This window comes from Brachyhypopomus gauderio, chromosome 4 (assembly GCF_052324685.1).
Source record: "Brachyhypopomus gauderio isolate BG-103 chromosome 4, BGAUD_0.2, whole genome shotgun sequence".
Lineage (NCBI taxonomy): Eukaryota > Metazoa > Chordata > Actinopteri > Gymnotiformes > Hypopomidae > Brachyhypopomus > Brachyhypopomus gauderio.
The window spans coordinates 10443483-10460022 of NC_135214.1; the positions used below are offsets into that span (position 1 = coordinate 10443483).

At 48.0% G+C, this 16540-nt stretch overlaps 1 long non-coding RNA gene across 1 annotated transcript; it reads left to right on the forward strand.

Moving 5' to 3' along the window:
- The first annotated feature begins 2912 nt into the window (after positions 1-2912).
- Positions 2913-16197, forward strand: LOC143512156 (uncharacterized). The gene is made up of 3 exons (XR_013130375.1): positions 2913-8441; positions 8521-8639; positions 15684-16197. It is a non-coding gene; the product is annotated as an uncharacterized LOC143512156 (long non-coding RNA).
- The last annotated feature ends 343 nt before the right edge of the window (positions 16198-16540 follow it).

The window sequence follows — 16540 nt, forward strand, 5'->3', positions numbered from 1 at the left end:
GAGCGGGGCCAGGGGACAGGGCCGGGGCAAACACAGAGGCAAACACGGCGTGGACTACTGAGACCGGGACAGGAACAAAGTGGGTCAGGACTTGGGGAACAGACACGGGGACAGGGACCTGGAGGAAACGACCAGACACAGACACAGGGACGGGAACGAGGACACGAACAGGTACACACACAGGAACTGGGACCAACACAAAACCAGGGACAGAACATGGGAGCAAGGGGAACATGGGCAAAGAGACAGGGGCACATGGCAGAGTAGGGGGCACAAAGAGTCCAGGCCCAATAGAGGGCAGCACAGTCTCTGGGGACACAGGCGCGGCCGGGCGGCGGGCGGCGGGCACAGGCGCGGCCGGGCGGCGGGCGGCGGGCACAGGCGCGGCCGGGCGGCGGGCGGCGGGCACAGGCGCGGCCGGGCGGCGGGCAGCGGGAACCGGTAGGGTCCGCTGGCGGGCAGCGGGAACAGGAGCCGGCAGGCAGGCAGCGGGAACAGGAGCCGGCAGGCAGGCAGCGGGAACAGGAGCCGGCAGGCAGGCAGCGGGAACAGGAGCCGGCGTGGACTGCCGACGGGCAGCGGGAACGGGAACTGGCGTGGACTGCCGACGGGCAGCGGGAACAGGCTGCAGACGTGACATGACGTCCTCGGGGGGCGGAGTCGCCGCACTGACGTCCTCGGGGGGCGGAGTCGCCGCACTGACGTCCTCGGGGGGCGGAGTCGCCGCACTGACGTCCTCGGGGGGCGGAGTCGCCACACTGACGTCCTCGGGGAGCGTGTCCGCCATACTGACGTCCTCGGGGGGCGTGTCCGCCATACTGACGTCCTCGGGGGGCGTGTCCGCCATACTGACGTCCTCGGGGGGCGTGTCCGCCATACTGACGTCCTCGGGGGGCGTGTCCGCCATACTGACGTCCTCGGGGGGCGTGTCCGCCATACTGACGTCATCGGGGGCTGTGTCCGCCGCGCTGACGTCCTCCGGGTTCCGAGCCGGCCACTCCTGGGGTGAGTGGCTAGTACTCCCCCCCAAAAAATTATTTGGGAGCCTTAGGGGAGCGGCTTCCGGGATCATCGGAGGGAGGTCTGCGTCACTGGGGTCCTGGGCGAGCCTGGAAGAACACACAGACACAGAAGCCTCTCGGTTGCTCTCTCTGCGACGGCTCCGCCTCCTCCGAGGCGTCGGGAGCTCGCAGTGGCCACCGAGAGCAAACCGAGGGTTAAGCCAACGCTCGTCTGTGCGCTCATTCCGTCTGCCCGCTGCAAGCAGGGCAGACTCACAGCGCTCAATAGGAGTCTCGCCGCGAAAGCCAGTAGTGAGAGACTGCGCTTTCTTCGGTCTGCGACGAGACTTCCTTGTTCCCACAGCGCCAGGGGTATTCCTGTCTCCGGCTCGTTCGCGCTGTAACACATGAGAGTTAAACTGCACGGAAGCAGCCAACGACTCGTTACAGCGACTAAACTCACCGGAGTCTCGCTCTCTCGCTGTGTCCTCGTTAGATCCGTGGTTATGTAACGTTGCATATGCAACGGGGCGAGGAGACGGACACAAACGCTGAGATGAGCGAGATTTATTCATGGGAATACCGAACTCGGAGTCGTATGTACAGGCAGGGGTCATAACGTGCAGGCTATCCAGACATGAAACGTAAACAGGCATGATAACAGACAAGGGGAACAACGAGGCGGGCGAACAACGGAAGGGCAGGCAAAACTCACGGAGGACGGGTAAACCAAAACGCAAACAACACGGCAGAACTCACGGCAAACAGGAACAAACCAACAGCATGAACAAACTGGAAAGACAAAACCACGGATACCAGACTGGGGAATGACGGGACTTAAATACAATGACATTAAACAAGGGGCAGGTGACGGTAATAACGAGGGCGTGGTAATAAACAAGGAATCACAAAGACAAACGAGCGGGGCGAGAGAAACAGGCACGGAAACACAGACACAAGGGAACCCAGAGTGACAGCTACGAGAGGGGGCGTTGCCCTACGTGACACACCACTGGCAGCATTCTGGTCTGGTATGACAATATCAAACTACACATAGTAGAGAACCACAGGATCTGAGCTGACTATGCCAATCAGATTATACAGATAGCAGAGAACCACAGGATCAGAGCTGTCTTATGCCAATCAGAATATACAGATAGCAGAGAACCACAGGATCAGAGCTGTCTTATGCCAATCAGATTATACAGATAGCAGAGAACCACAGGATCAGAGCTGTCTTATGCCAATCAGATTATACAGATAGCAGAGAACCACAGGATCAGAGCTGTCTTATGCCAATCAGATTATACAGATAGCAGAGAACCACAGGATCAGAGCTGTCTTATGCCAATCAGATTATACAGATAGCAGAGAACCACAGGATCTAAACTGCCTTCTGCCAATCAGATCAGCACAACCTGCTGATCTCACAAAGCACAAGCTACAGGACCCAAATCATGCAGGTCATCATGCACAGTTAAAGTCATACTAGACTAGGGTAAACTGCACTGTGCTTTGCGTGTGCTTTGCATGTGCATTCCTCAGTGTTGTCATGTGCCACAGGGATTGGTAACATCGTCTTCAGTGATTAACTGGATCTTGGTGATCAGATCCAGTTCATCACTGAAGACGCTGTTACTAACCTGTTACATGACTCCCATCACTCTAGCTACTTGGTTACTGACTACTTTTCCTCTCCTGTGCTAGCCATGTCATTTACACTGGTTTACACATGTGTACAGTCTTCACTAATGTAACACTATTGAGTCTAACTGGTTTAGTTAGCTTTAGTACATCAGTTAACTGGTTTACTTAGCTAGTACATCAATTAACTGTTAGACTTAGTATTTCAGTTGACTGGTTTAGTTAACTAGTACATCAGTTAACTGGTTTAGTTAGCTAGTACATCAATTAGCTTTTTAGTTAGTATATAAGTAAACTGGTGTAGTTAGTCTAATGCATCATTTAACTGGTTTAGTTAGTCTTAGTACATCAGTTATCTAGTACATAAGTCTACACTGACGTATCATTTTGCTTCTGGCTGTTATGCAATGCATGTGTCTCATCATTCCGATTTATCAAGCATACTCTCAATTTGTTTAATATGCAGGACAGTTGTTCTTTTCCTTGACTGTATGAATTGGAAGCTTTTATTTAACCTGGAATGAAAAATCTCACAGAGATTTAAAATCACTTTGACGCGAATACTTGCCAAGCAATTTATACACTTAAGACAAAAAAGATTTTTTCAATCTGGAAATAACATGAGACATGTAAACCTCAGTTCAGTCTGGAGAGAAATGACACATGACATGTAGACCTCAGTTTAGTCTGGAGAGATGTAACATATGACATGTAGACCTCAGTTCAGTCTGGACAGAAATAAAACATGAGACATGTAAACCTCATTTCAGTCTGGAGAGAAATACTACATGAGACATGTGGACCTCAGTTCAGTCTGGACAGAAAGAACACATGAGACACATAAACCTTGGTTCAATCTGGAGAGAAGGACCATACCACGGGCACGTCATAAACCCCCATTTAATTTCAAACTCTGACAGACGTCTAATCTCACTCATTGCTGAATGTATTTAATTAAATTCAGTGCTTAGGAAGGTTGTAAATCAAGTACACATTTATAAATCTAAATGTAGCAATGGACAATTCTGTGTATAGGTAATGATGGCAAAGATTATCTGTCATAAAGAACAGTGGTTGGTAGTGATGTATAGTAATCCAACAATTAATCTTAAACCTTAGAATGCCATGATAAACAGGCTCTAGTAAACAAAGCCCAGTAGACAACAAGTTCCAGTAAACTTGCTTCAGTTAATAAGGTCTAGTAAACAGTCCAGTACATCATGTCCAGTGTGCTGTATTACAGTATATGGATGCATGCATGTAAAAACATCACCCATGTGTTCAGTAACTGGTAAGAGACTAGCCGATATGAATTTGTTTTTAGCCTGAAAATAAACCATCCCTATATAATTATATAATAAAATAACAATATTAACCTCAGTTTTCTTACCAATTAAGGTACCAAGATACATTTTAAATGTCAAGCAATTGTTTAATATTGAACTGTGATATTTGTACAAAGGAATACATTTCACCTGTATTTTCATTTTCCCTGTGGTTCATTTCCCCTGGTGGTTAATCCTGATGTAATGTGTTTAGGTGGATAATCCTGATGTAATGTATTTAGGTGGATAATCCGATGTAATATGTGTAGGTGGATAATCCTGATGTAATGTGTGTAGGTGGATAATCCTGATATAATGAGTGTAGGTGGATAGTCTTGATGTAATGTATGTAGGTGGATAAATGTGGGTGAATTATACTGATGATCCTGTGTGTTTGAGCAGTAACTGATGGTGGAGTGTATTTGAGCAGTAACTGAAGGTGGAGTGTGTTTGAACAGTAACTGATGGTGGAGTGTGTTTGAACAGTCACTGATGGTGGAGTGTGTTTGAGCAGTAACTGATGGAGGAGTGTGTTTGAGCAGTAACTGATGGTGGAGTGTGTTTGAGCAGTAACTGATGGAGGAGTGTGTTTGAGCAGTAACTGATGGAGGAGTGTGTTTGAGCAGTAACTGATGGTGGAGTGTGAGCAGTAACTGAAGGTGGAGTGTGTTTGAGCAGTAACTGATGGAAGAGTGTGTTTGAGCAGTCTCTGATAGTGGAGTGTGTATGAGCAGTAACTGTTGGTAGAGTGTGTTTGAGCAGTAATTGATGGAGGAGTGTGTTTGAGCAGTAACTGATGGTGGAGTGTGTTTGAGCAGTCTCTGATAGTGGAGTGTGTATGAGCAGTAACTGTTGGTAGAGTGTGTATGAGCAGTAACTGATGGAGGAGTGTGTTTGAGCAGTAACTGATGGTGGAGTGTGTTTGAGCAGTAACTGAAGGTGGAGTGTGTTTGAACAGTAACTGATGGTGGAGTGTGTTTGAACAGTAACTGATAGTGGAGTGTGTTTGAGCAATAACTGATGGTGGAGTGTGTTTGAACAGTAACTGATGGTGGAGTGTGTTTGAACAGTAACTGAAGGTGGAGTGTGTTTGAGCAGTAACTGATGGTGGAGTGTCTTTGAGCAGTAACTGTTGGTGGAGTGTGTTTGAACAGTAACTGATGGTGGAGTGTGTTTGAACAGTAACTGATGGTGGAGTGTGTTTGAGCAATAACTGATGGTGGAGTGTGTTTGAGCAATAACTGATGGAGTGTGTTTGAACAGTAACCGATGGAAGAGTGTTTTGAGCAGTAACTGATGGTGGAGTATGTTTGAACAGTCTCTGATAGTGGAGTGTGTTTGAGCAGTAACTATTGGTGGAGTGTGTTTGAGCAGTAACTGAAGGTGGAGTGTGTTTGAACAGTAACTGATGGTGGAGTGTGTTTGAACAGTCACTGATGGTGGAGTGTGTTTGAACAGTAACTGATGGAGGAGTGTGTTTTAACAGTAACTGATGGTGGAGTGTGTTTGAGCAGTAACTGATGGAGGTGTGTGTTTGAGCAGTAACTGATGGAAGAGTGTGTTTGAACAGTAACTGATAGTGGCGTGTACTTGAGCAGTCTCTGATATTGGAGTGTGTTTGAGCAGTAACTGATGAAGGAGTGTGTTTGAACAGTAACTGATGGTGGAGTGTGTTTGAACAGTAACTGATGGTGGAGTGTGTTTGAGCAGTCTCTGATGGTGGAGTGTGTTTGAGCAGTCTCTGATGGTGGAGTGTGGTTGACACCTGTGCCTACCTGCCTCAGGTGTTTGGGGCAGCATGAGCAGATGTGGTCAGCATCTGTCCTGCTCCTGTAGTTCCTCCATCTCCCACACCTCCTTCAGCTCTTCCCCATCCCATTACCTTCAGTTACACAGACACCCATGAATCTGATCACTGTGGTGCATGTGTAGTAATGCTGTAAATACGAGTGTGGGCTACGCTTATGATCAGTACAGAAAGAGACAAAGGGAGAAAGTGAGAGTCACAGAAAGTGACAGAAGGAGAAAGTGAGAGACAGTGAGAGTGACAGAAGGAGAGAGTGAGAGACAGTCAGAGAGACATAGAGTGAGAGACAGAGAGTGAGAGAGACAGAGAGCAGGAGCACACGTGTTTTCCTAGTGTTGCACATCTGTGCGTCCTGCTGCAGTCTCTCCCTCCACTCCAGAATGCTGGCTCCGCCTTCTCATAATGCGATTCAGTTAACAATGCTCTGCAAATGATAATGGGCCTCTCTCCTGGGAGCACATGGATGTGAGCCTCTGTTTCTACAGCGTTTGGTTAGTAGCGGGGATGGTTTCTGTAATAGTCTCCCCACTGCTGCTAATCCGTCATCAGGGCTGAGATAGATGGGCTTTTGTGGTTTGTGAGGGGCCCATTGTGCCATCGTTAGGAGGATCTGTGCTTTGTGTCGTCATACTGCATTAGCTAAATTACTCTTAACGAGAGGAGGGCGGGGCCCAGCTGAGCCTGGCTCCACTCACTGGCTGTTCTACCTTGTAGTATGCTCTTATGTGGTTTGGATCTTTCTTTTAATTTGTTTCTAACTGTCTTGTTTCTTGCTTTTTCACACACACACGCACACACACACACACACACACACACACACACACACACACACACACACACACACACACACACACACACACACTCCTTGATCACTGAACAGATAGCTTGTGTTTGTGATTGTTCTGTGTTTATGTTGCAAAGCTGAAATTATTAGTGACTGGATGAGATGTGCCACCCAGTAGCGGGGCGGCCAGCCGCTGTGTCTGCTGCTACATACCTCCGCCTGCACGCTGCTCCACAGAGCTTCTTATAAAAGTTGCACAATACGACAGGGCCAGAAGCACTGAGTGAAGTTAGAGATCTGCTTCTCAGACGAGACAGCTTGCACAAAGACGGAGAAAGAGAGGGAGAGAGAGATGGTGTGAAAGAGGGACTGACGGAGAGTGTGATAGAAAAAGGAACATGTGAGAGCATCTGAGGGAAAATTCAGAGAGAGAGAGAGAAGGAGGGAAAGGGAGAAAGAACGAGAGAGAGAGAGAGGGAGAGAGAGGGATGGACTGGGTTGTGAACACTGACAGATTGGCTGTGAGAGTCAGAGCTCCGGCTGGAAGATGGCCACCCTGGGAGATCTGAGCTGCTCCCGTGTCTCAGTGCCATAATCACAAACAACAGCGCTCAGCTCAGCGTTAAGCCCAAACCCCCATCTCTGGTTGGCTAAGCATTCCTGTTGTTCTCAGTGTAGTGGAGTGGTGGTGAGCTGCAGTGCATGGCAGGGGAGGAAATTCCTCCCTTAATGAATCCCACGCTTGTTCTAAAGCAGCGCTGAAGAGTCATTAGGGTGCAGGGTTTCAAAGGGCCCTTTAAAAACAACTCCAGTGTCTCACAAAATAACCATAACAGCGGCAAACCAACACAAACACAGACTGATCAACAAAAGATTGTGCAATTGCAGAAAGAATGTATTTTACACATGAAAGATCGCTGGGAATAAGATTATGTGGTGTTTTAAAAAGTCAATTTTTATGCAGGTTTGTGAAATGAGACATCTTGCTGATTTTAAATAGAAAGATTTACTTTCTACAGGGATGATGGAGACTGGTATGGGGACGGTTAAGGGTACAGGGACAGGGATGGTAGGGACCTGTACGGGGACGGTTATGGATACTGGGACAGGGATGATGGGGACTGGTATGGGGACGGTTAAGGGTACTGGGACAAGGATGATGATGGGGACGGTTATGGATACTGGGACAGGGATGATTTGGACTGGTACGGGGACGGTTATGTGTACTGGGACAAGGAAGGGGACAGATATACCAAAAAATCCTCCAGGCCTCTTCACATAGTTTGTGCATCAGAGGATCTAAGCACCAGTTTATGTCTTATTTAAGAGTAAATTGTGCTCTGCTTTGATCACTCCAGTGTCAAATAAATAGCCTGTGGACTGTGTGTCCATGATGCCTCTCTCTCTCTCACAGGCCAGAGGGAGAGAGAGAAAGAGAGAGGGAGTGAGAGTGCATAGCTATGGCTGGGTGCCAGGCATGGTGCTGTTCACCTCCCACTCAGTGTCTGTCTCTCCTCTCAAGTGTCTCTCTCCTCTCAGTGTCTGTCTCTCCTCTCAGTGTCTGTCTCTCCTCTCAGTGTCTGTCTCTCCTCTCAGTGTCTCTCCTCTCGGTGTCTGTCTCTCCTCTCAGTGTCTCTCCTCTCAAGTGTCTCTCTCCTCTCAGTGTCTGTCTCTCCTCTCGGTGTCTGTCTCTCCTCTCAGTGTCTGTCTCTCTCCTCTCAGTGTCTCTCTCCTCTCAGTGTCTGTCTCTCAGTGTAGAGTAGGAAGAGGAGACAATGCACCTCACAAGAATTGAGTCAAAAAATGAAGAAACTGAGGTGTAACTACTGCAGCTCCGGGCCGACCTTCATCACGCCAGCCGTCCTGACACCTGGAACAACGTGGGTCGTTTTTTACTGCCTCATGGATGTTCGGCATGTTTTTCTTCTTTTAATGTGTGATGATTTTCTTTGAGTTCAGAGCGAGAAGGACGGAATGTGATGCTCTGACAGAGGAGATGTCTGGAAGAGACCTGGGAGTTCAGACGTTGCTCTCAGCGGCCAGCAGTTGATGACCAAGATGATCAAGAAAAACTCTGGGTGAGAAAAGATGGATCTTCACATCCGAACTGATGATTGGTTTCAAATGTTTCGATTGCTCACTCGGTCCAATTAAAAATTCTCACATTTTGCGCATCGTTGGAAGTTGCAACCAATATAACATAGTAGAAGTCATCTCTTCCTTTCCTCAGTCAGGGTTCTGTCCCCACACGGCTGATGGAAATTAACAGGTAATCATCAGTAGTCTGTGCCGTGGCTAATTAGTCAGCTGAGCCAGGACCCAGACTGGCTGGTGGTGGATCAGACAGAGCTTGGACTGCTCTCCTCTAAGACCCAAAAGCAACACATTCCTCTTAGCAGGTGCCACACATATGGATGTGCTAATGACACAGTGGCTAAATTACCACTCTCCTAAAGACAAGGAGACTGTGTGACTCAATGCAAACTCGATTTTAAATAGAAGTGGAGTATTTCACACCTCAGCAATCAGCAGCACATCCAGTAGGAAGGGAATCTCTGGACCTGCTGAAGCATAGCAGTGCCCCTGTGTGTGGATTCTGCTTCACCGTCATCAGCAGTATACACCTGTGTGTGAAAGTGTACATATGCAGGACGCTTCAGACAGAGGTCCTTCATCAACAATGCAAGTGGCTGAAGAACTGGTCTGAAATGCCCTGTTTCTCAGGAAATCAGCTCTGCACTACAATTTAGAATTTTGCAGGAGGGGCGTTTGGACAGGACAGCTTTAACAGCTTTAGCTGTTTTAACAGAGTGGTGGAGAAGGTGCAGGAGAAGGTGGTGGAGAAGGTGGTAGAGAAGCTGCCTGACGTGAGTTTACAGGCATGAAAAGCTGAGAAACTTTGTAGCGATGTGGAGTGAAGCTTTGTGATGTGCCGTCCCACACAGCAGCCGGTTTAGTTCCAGAAAGACAGGAGTAGTGTGGAAGTGCAGCCACAGCCCACACAGTTAAGGAAGACGGACGTTGGCCTGGCCTGGCCTGCAGGGGGCGCAGCAGTTCATGTGCTCAGCACTGTATTTCAGGCCCTGTGTTTGACTAATGCTCACAAACGCCCTTGTTCTGTCATCTCTGCGTTGACACGAGTGCCTGGTGCCCTTTCACCCGGAAGTGCTCCGTGAAGGGGGAGCCGTGACGTGTCGGTAAATGGAGTCTCCGTGTTGAGGGATGGCGGCTTGCCCGCTGGGTCTGTTTTGCTTCTCACTCCCACGTTCCTGACGAGGAGCCGCAGCGAGTGTGTCGGACCCCCCTGTGTGTTCTTAAACCTTTTCCACACAGTGAGCACATTCGAGTCAGGAGTCTGAGCAGGTGCTGCAGACGGACGCTCAGAGATGTCCTGCAACTCCTTCTGTTTAAAAGCGTTTTTCTAATTTGGTGCAAGTTAAATCTTAAGACAAACACTATCAACGTGTAGCCTGGGGTGTCCCAGCTGGTGGTGTCTTTGGTGGGTGGAGGTTGAGTGGCCAGGAGTGGAGGGTTTGACATGCATTTTATCGTGTTGGGTATTCTGTGTTCTGAAATTCATCCTTTACTCTGCAAATTGCTCATGTTACGAGTTTCCCACAAAGCGGCCACTTTAGCTGGAGGGAGGACCAGTCTGCAGTCCTGTCTGTGACTGATTCCCCGCTGATGGCACAGAGCACAGAGACCACGCAGGCATCAGCATCCTGACTGCTGAGCTGTACTGGACCAAAGCTTCATCAGGGCGATATTCAGTGTGCTTATTCAGTGTCACACCGTCCACACGATCAGCTATAAGCGGGTGGAGTCTGCAGTTTCCCTGGGCCACTTACAGCTGCTGATTCCAGCATGAGTGACCTGACTCAGAGCTTTGGGGCTCGTGGCGGGATGGTCATGTGATGTTGAAAGAAAAGCTGCTGTTGAAAAACTGAACTACTCTGCCACTGTCCTGTCAGAAACAGCAGAAAGCAGCCACACACAGCCACATACAGCCACACACAGCTACACGCAGCCACACACAGCCACATATAGCCCCACACAGCTACACGCAGCCCCACACAGCCCCACACAGCTCTACGCAGCCACACACAGCCCACATCCAGACTGGCTTCCTCCAATGACACAAGCCCACATGTGAGAGGCTACAGAACATCCAGTGTAGTACCAGTCAGCTACTCTCTGATCATTTTGCTTTCTTGTACAGGCAGGTAGAGACAGAGGAGTAAAGAGGAGGAGAGGAGAGGAGAGGAGAAGAGAGGACATGAAAAGGAGGGAAGAGAGATGAGAAGAGAGGGGAGGAGTGAAATGAAGAGGAGGGGAGAAGAGAGAGAGAAACGATTGGCTAGAATCTGCATGTAGCAGAGTAAGCCAGGATCAATGGAGGACCGATGATCGTCCTTAGCAGACTAGCTTTCTCAACACTTTTCCAGACATTACAGAGAGAAACGTCACTGGGGAGACAGCACATTGATACCAGGTTATTGAATGCCACTCAGTCTCCAGAAAGCAAAAATAGATCACTCTAATGAAAAAGAAGATGCAGTGTGAATTCTTCAAGCATTTCATCACGCTGACAAACACCTAGAACAGATTCCCAGGATCAGACTACCATTTAAGAGGAGACGAGACCCTGCATCTGTAGCCCCGCCCCTCCCCATCTCAGTGGATGACTTATTGCTGCTGAATAGCTGTGTTATTGAACACTATATCAGGGTGTTCAGCTGTGTTCAAGGTGTTGAGGGTGTTCAGCTGTGTTCACGGTGTTCAGGTGTGTTCAGGGTGTTGAGCTGTGTTCAGGTGTGTTCAGGGTGTTGAGCTGTGTTCAGAGTGTTCAGGGTGTTCAGCTGTGTTCAGGGTGTTCAGGTTTGTTGAGGGTGTTCAGGTGTGTTGAGCTGTGTTGAGGGTGTTGAGCTGTGTTCAGGTGTGTTGAGGGTGTTGAGCTGTGTTCAGGGTGTTGAGCTGTGTTCAGGGTGTTCAGGGTAAGGATTAGTTAGTGTGTCTCGCCCACAGCACCTTCCCCTGCTGCTCCTGCAGTGCCCTGCATGCGACCGTCCATCTCTGCTGTTGTAATGCAGCTGCTTAAGGCCGTGATGGATTAGCAGATGGGCTCAGTGTGGAGGTGACGGCACAGGGCCAGAAGCCCAGGAGGTCTGAGAGCACTGGTGTGTAGTACTGTAGTGTGGGTTTACAGCACACTGGCCCCTGCCTGGTGTGTAGTACTGTAGTGTGGGTTTACAGCACACTGGCCCCTGCCTGGTGTGTAGTACTGTAGTGTGGGTTTACAGCACACTGGCTCCTGCCTGGTGTGTAGTACTGTAGTGTGGGTTTACAGCACACTGGCTCTTGCCTGGTGTGTAGTACTGTAGTGTGGGTTTACAGCACACTGGCCCCTGCCTGGTGTGTAGTACTGTAGTGTGGGTTTACAGCACACTGGCCCCTGCCTGGTGTGTAGTACTGTAGTGTGGGTTTACACCACACTGGCTCCTGCCTGGTGTGTAGTACTGTAGTGTGGGTTTACAGCACACTGGCCCCTGCCTGGTGTGTAGTACTGTAGTGTGGGTTTACAGCACACTGGCCCCTGCCTGGTGTGTAGTACTGTAGTGTGGGTTTACAGCACACTGGCTCCTGCCTGGTGTGTAGTACTGTAGTGTGGGTTTACAGCACACTGGCCCCTGCCTGGTGTGTAGTACTGTAGTGTGGGTTTACAGCACACTGGCTCCTGCCTGGTGTGTAGTACTGTAGTGTGGGTTTACAGCACACTGGCCCCTGCCTGGTGTGTAGTACTGTAGTGTGGGTTTACAGCACACTGGCCCCTGCCTGGTGTGTAGTACTGTAGTGTGGGTTTACAGCACACTGGCCCCTGCCTGGTGTGTAGTACTGTAGTGTGGGTTTACACCACACTGGCTCTTGCCTGGTGTGTAGTACTGTAGTGTGGGTTTACAGCACACTGGCCCCTGCCTGGTGTGTAGTACTGTAGTGTGGGTTTACAGCACACTGGCTCCTGCCTGGTGTGTAGTACTGTAGTGTGGGTTTACAGCACACTGGCTCCTGCCTGGTGTGTAGTACTGTAGTGTGGGTTTACAGCACACTGGCTCCTGCCTGGTGTGTAGTACTGTAGTGTGGGTTTACAGCACGCTGGCTCCTGCCTGGTGTGTAGTACTGTAGTGTGGGTTTACAGCACACTGGCTCTTGCCTGGTGTGTAGTACTGTAGTGTGGGTTTACAGCACACTGGCTCCTGCCTGGTGTGTAGTACTGTAGTGTGTGTTTACAGTGTGGTTGTGCCATTTGCATATTTGTCCTGATTCATGTCCACACCTTGCAGTACCACATAAATGTGTAGGCAAAATCTTTCAGTGGCAAACACAGAGTTGAAGTCTCTTTTCAGCAGGAAGATGGTCTTTGTTTTACATTTGGGTCCACTGTGACAAGATCAAAATTTCAGTAAGCTAAGAATTTGTATATTATTTTTTACAAGTTGGATCAAGAAAAAGGCAAAAGCGTTGTCCTGGCTGATGGGCTCACCTGTTTCACTGCTGTCTTCTCTGGGAAGATATTGTAAGAGCAGACTGACAAACTAACAAACAAAAACATAAAACTATGCACTTAAAACAAAAACATAAAACTATGCACTTAAACCAAAAATGTAAAACTATACACTTAAACTTCTGAAAGTGCAATTTTTGCTGTTTTCATGTGACAAAAACAGTCAATTGTAGACCCTCCCTAACTCCATGTAGTGTTAGTGGCCAGACAACAAATACATAGCAAAAATCACTGACAAATGCCGCTACATAGTTTTGACAAGTCACAAAATGCTAAAGACATACATGAATACATGAGAGATTAATTACCAGCAAGTGAGAAATGTAACCGGGAAGGCAGTGGTCTGTAGCTGTTGGCTTGGAATAGACTGAAACAAGGGCCTGACTCTGGCTGTGTGCCTGGCTGTGTGGCTAGCTGTGTGCCTGGCTGTGTGACTAGCTGTGTGCCTGGCTGTGTGGCTAGCTGTGTGCCTGACTGTGTGACTAGCTGTGTGCCTGGCTGTGTGACTAGCTGTATACCTGGCTAGCCATTTTTCTATATGGATTTTGTTTACAATGGATGTGGTGGAGCCTTGAAGTGAACAAAGCCAATGTTGTCATACTTCAGCTAGGGAGGATTACAACATTACAGCATCAGCATTACAGCATTACTATATCAGGATTACAACATTACAGCATTACTATATCAGGATTACAGCATTACTATATCAGGATTACAACATTACAGCATTACTATATCAGGATTACAACATTACAGCATTACAACATTACTGCATTACTATATCAGGACTACAACATTACAGCATTACAACATTACAGCATTACTATATCAGCATTACAACATCAGCGTTACAAACTCCAGTTCTACCTACTGCACCTTTAAATCCTCACAAGTCTATTTGTTGCCCTATGCTGCTTTAGACTATTTTACAGAGGCGACTTCCTTTTTATATAAAACAGTTCTAATGATGAGGCAGTAACACAAATGTAACATTTCACAGCTACTTTTATTGTTTCATGTGTTCATTTTACTTTAGATTAATTTCTTTTTGTAACTATTGGATTTCAAACATGTCGTATTTCCATTGGTTTACACGCATTCTGCATTTCCTTTGGATTTTGATGGAATATAATACAATAACATTACTTAGAAATGTTGGGTAACATCCACCATTCTCTCTGTCATCTACAGTTCTGCCCAGGGTCCATGGTTAATACTCTTAGTGCTTATTTGGTTCACAATTCAAAGTTCCTGTCCTGTTTCTGATCTGAACTGGTGTACAGGCCAAACCAGTAAAATGCATCATTGTCCAATCACTGCTGGGGCTGCAGCATAGCTCTAGCCGTGGAGTCTCAGGGTCACAGATCCTTAGAGCTGTAGATCCACTCTAGAGTCTCAGACTCATAGAGACTCAAAGTCTCAGAGTCATAGAGCTTTAGAGCCACATAGTCTCAGAGTTGCAGAGTCTTTGAGCTGGAGAGCAGACTGTTTGGAGAGTAGAGCATACCAGCTCTTCTCCTGGATGAGTTCATCTAAGCCCTATAGACACTTTGATGAGTATTCACGGCCTGATGGGCATCTGGTGTGTGTTATTGCAGTGAGTGATCAGCCCTGTGGCTCTCTATACAAAACGCACTGCGGTTTACTGGAAATTACAGTTAATAAGCTAGCAGGTAAAGCCTTCAACAATCAATAAGGAATTAAGGAGCTTGTAAAATCCTGACAGTGTAACCAGGAGCTACTTCTCAATATCGCTGCGTATGTGAGCGTGGTGAGATCTGTCTGCTTTCATAGCCCTGGCGTTCTCTGAGGTCGGATGGAGCTCTGCTGTGGGAGAAGTGAGCACGCTCTGCTCCATTCTGGAGGACCACGGCGGCCCGGCGCACGCACATCACAACCCGCCAAGCAACGTGTCGGAAATGAGACGCACAGAGAATGGAGAGAGAGACTCTTTCATCTGCCTCTTTCTTTTCTTTCATTCCTCATTCTCTCTACCATCCCTCACTCTCCCTCTCTGTCTCCAACCCCCACACTCACTCTCTATAAATTTCTGCCTTACATGTTCTTCTCTCTCTCTCTCTCTCTCTCTCTCTCTCTCGTTCATTGCCGCTTCACCTCTCTGACCCTGTATGTCTCGATCACATGGGCTGGCGAGGTAGACGTCTGGATGTGTGTGCAGGTGCCCAGACAGCTGTTCAGCAGTGCCACTCTCACTTCCTGTTTGGCTCTGTGATCTGTTCCCCTGCCTGCCCACTTCCCCAAGAGCATGTGGACATCTCCTGTTAGACTCACTACATTCACTTAGGTTCCTCTTAACTTCCAGCCTAGCACTGAATCACACAATTACAACCTCCTCAAAAACCTGCTCTGATCTCACAAACAGAGGCGCTGTAGAAACAGAGGGGACGAACCTCCTGCCATTCAGCCAGTGTGTGTGTTTAGTCCGAGGTTCAGGCCGCTCAGAGGGCTTCCCACACACTACTGTACGTTTTGTGTAGGAGCCCTAATTGATGCTTCGCATGCATTTGTCTCATAGGTTTTTGTGTGTGTGCGCCCTCTATAGGTGATGGGCGTGACCCTATACATTTGACAACTGAGATGCGTGACGGAGAAGGCGGAGCAGCAATGGCGTCATCGACCTCAGTTGGCTCGGGTGGTGTACTCCATCACGCTTGCTGTGTGGCCTGTTGCTATTGGAGACTTACTAAAACAACTCTGTTATACTCTGAGCTCGACGAACAGTTATTAATGCAATGCCATGCTACAATTGCGCATTTCATTTGTAAGGTTATTTATTTACAATAAATCTCCGGTATCATTCTGCATTTCATACTTCCCTTGGATTCTTTGCAAACCAACTGTGAGTCTGACACTGAATCTGTCTCCTGTGTGGGAAAGACAATTGGAAACAGGAAATGAGGGGTTACAGGACAAACCAAAAACTGTTTTTACCATTACAGTACGTTTTGGGTTAGGATTTGTGAGCAGGTTGTTTATTGAGGGATTGGAGGCACTGTAATAAACACTGGTGATAGCGCCACTGTAAATTCACATGCTGTAATGCTAAGTGGGTAACTGTTTTTGAATAAAACATACATAGCCACACCTCCCTTCTGCATCTAGACTTGTGATTGGTCATCTGCAGCATATTGTAGTAATGAGTAATGACAGAGGAAGGCAGTGAGGAAGTGCCAGGTGTGTGTGTGTGTGTGTGTGTGTGTGTGTGTGTGTGTGTGTGTGTGTGTGTGTGTGTGTGTGTGTGTGTGTGTGTGTGTGTGTGTGTGTGTGTGTAGACCGTATCAGTAGAGATGGCCGTATTGATCCCGCATGACGTCCTTGCTGCCCGTACGGAGCAGAGAAGATCAGGAGGAATCGCACTAAACAGAAAACTCAATACAGTCATTTTACTTACCAGCATGT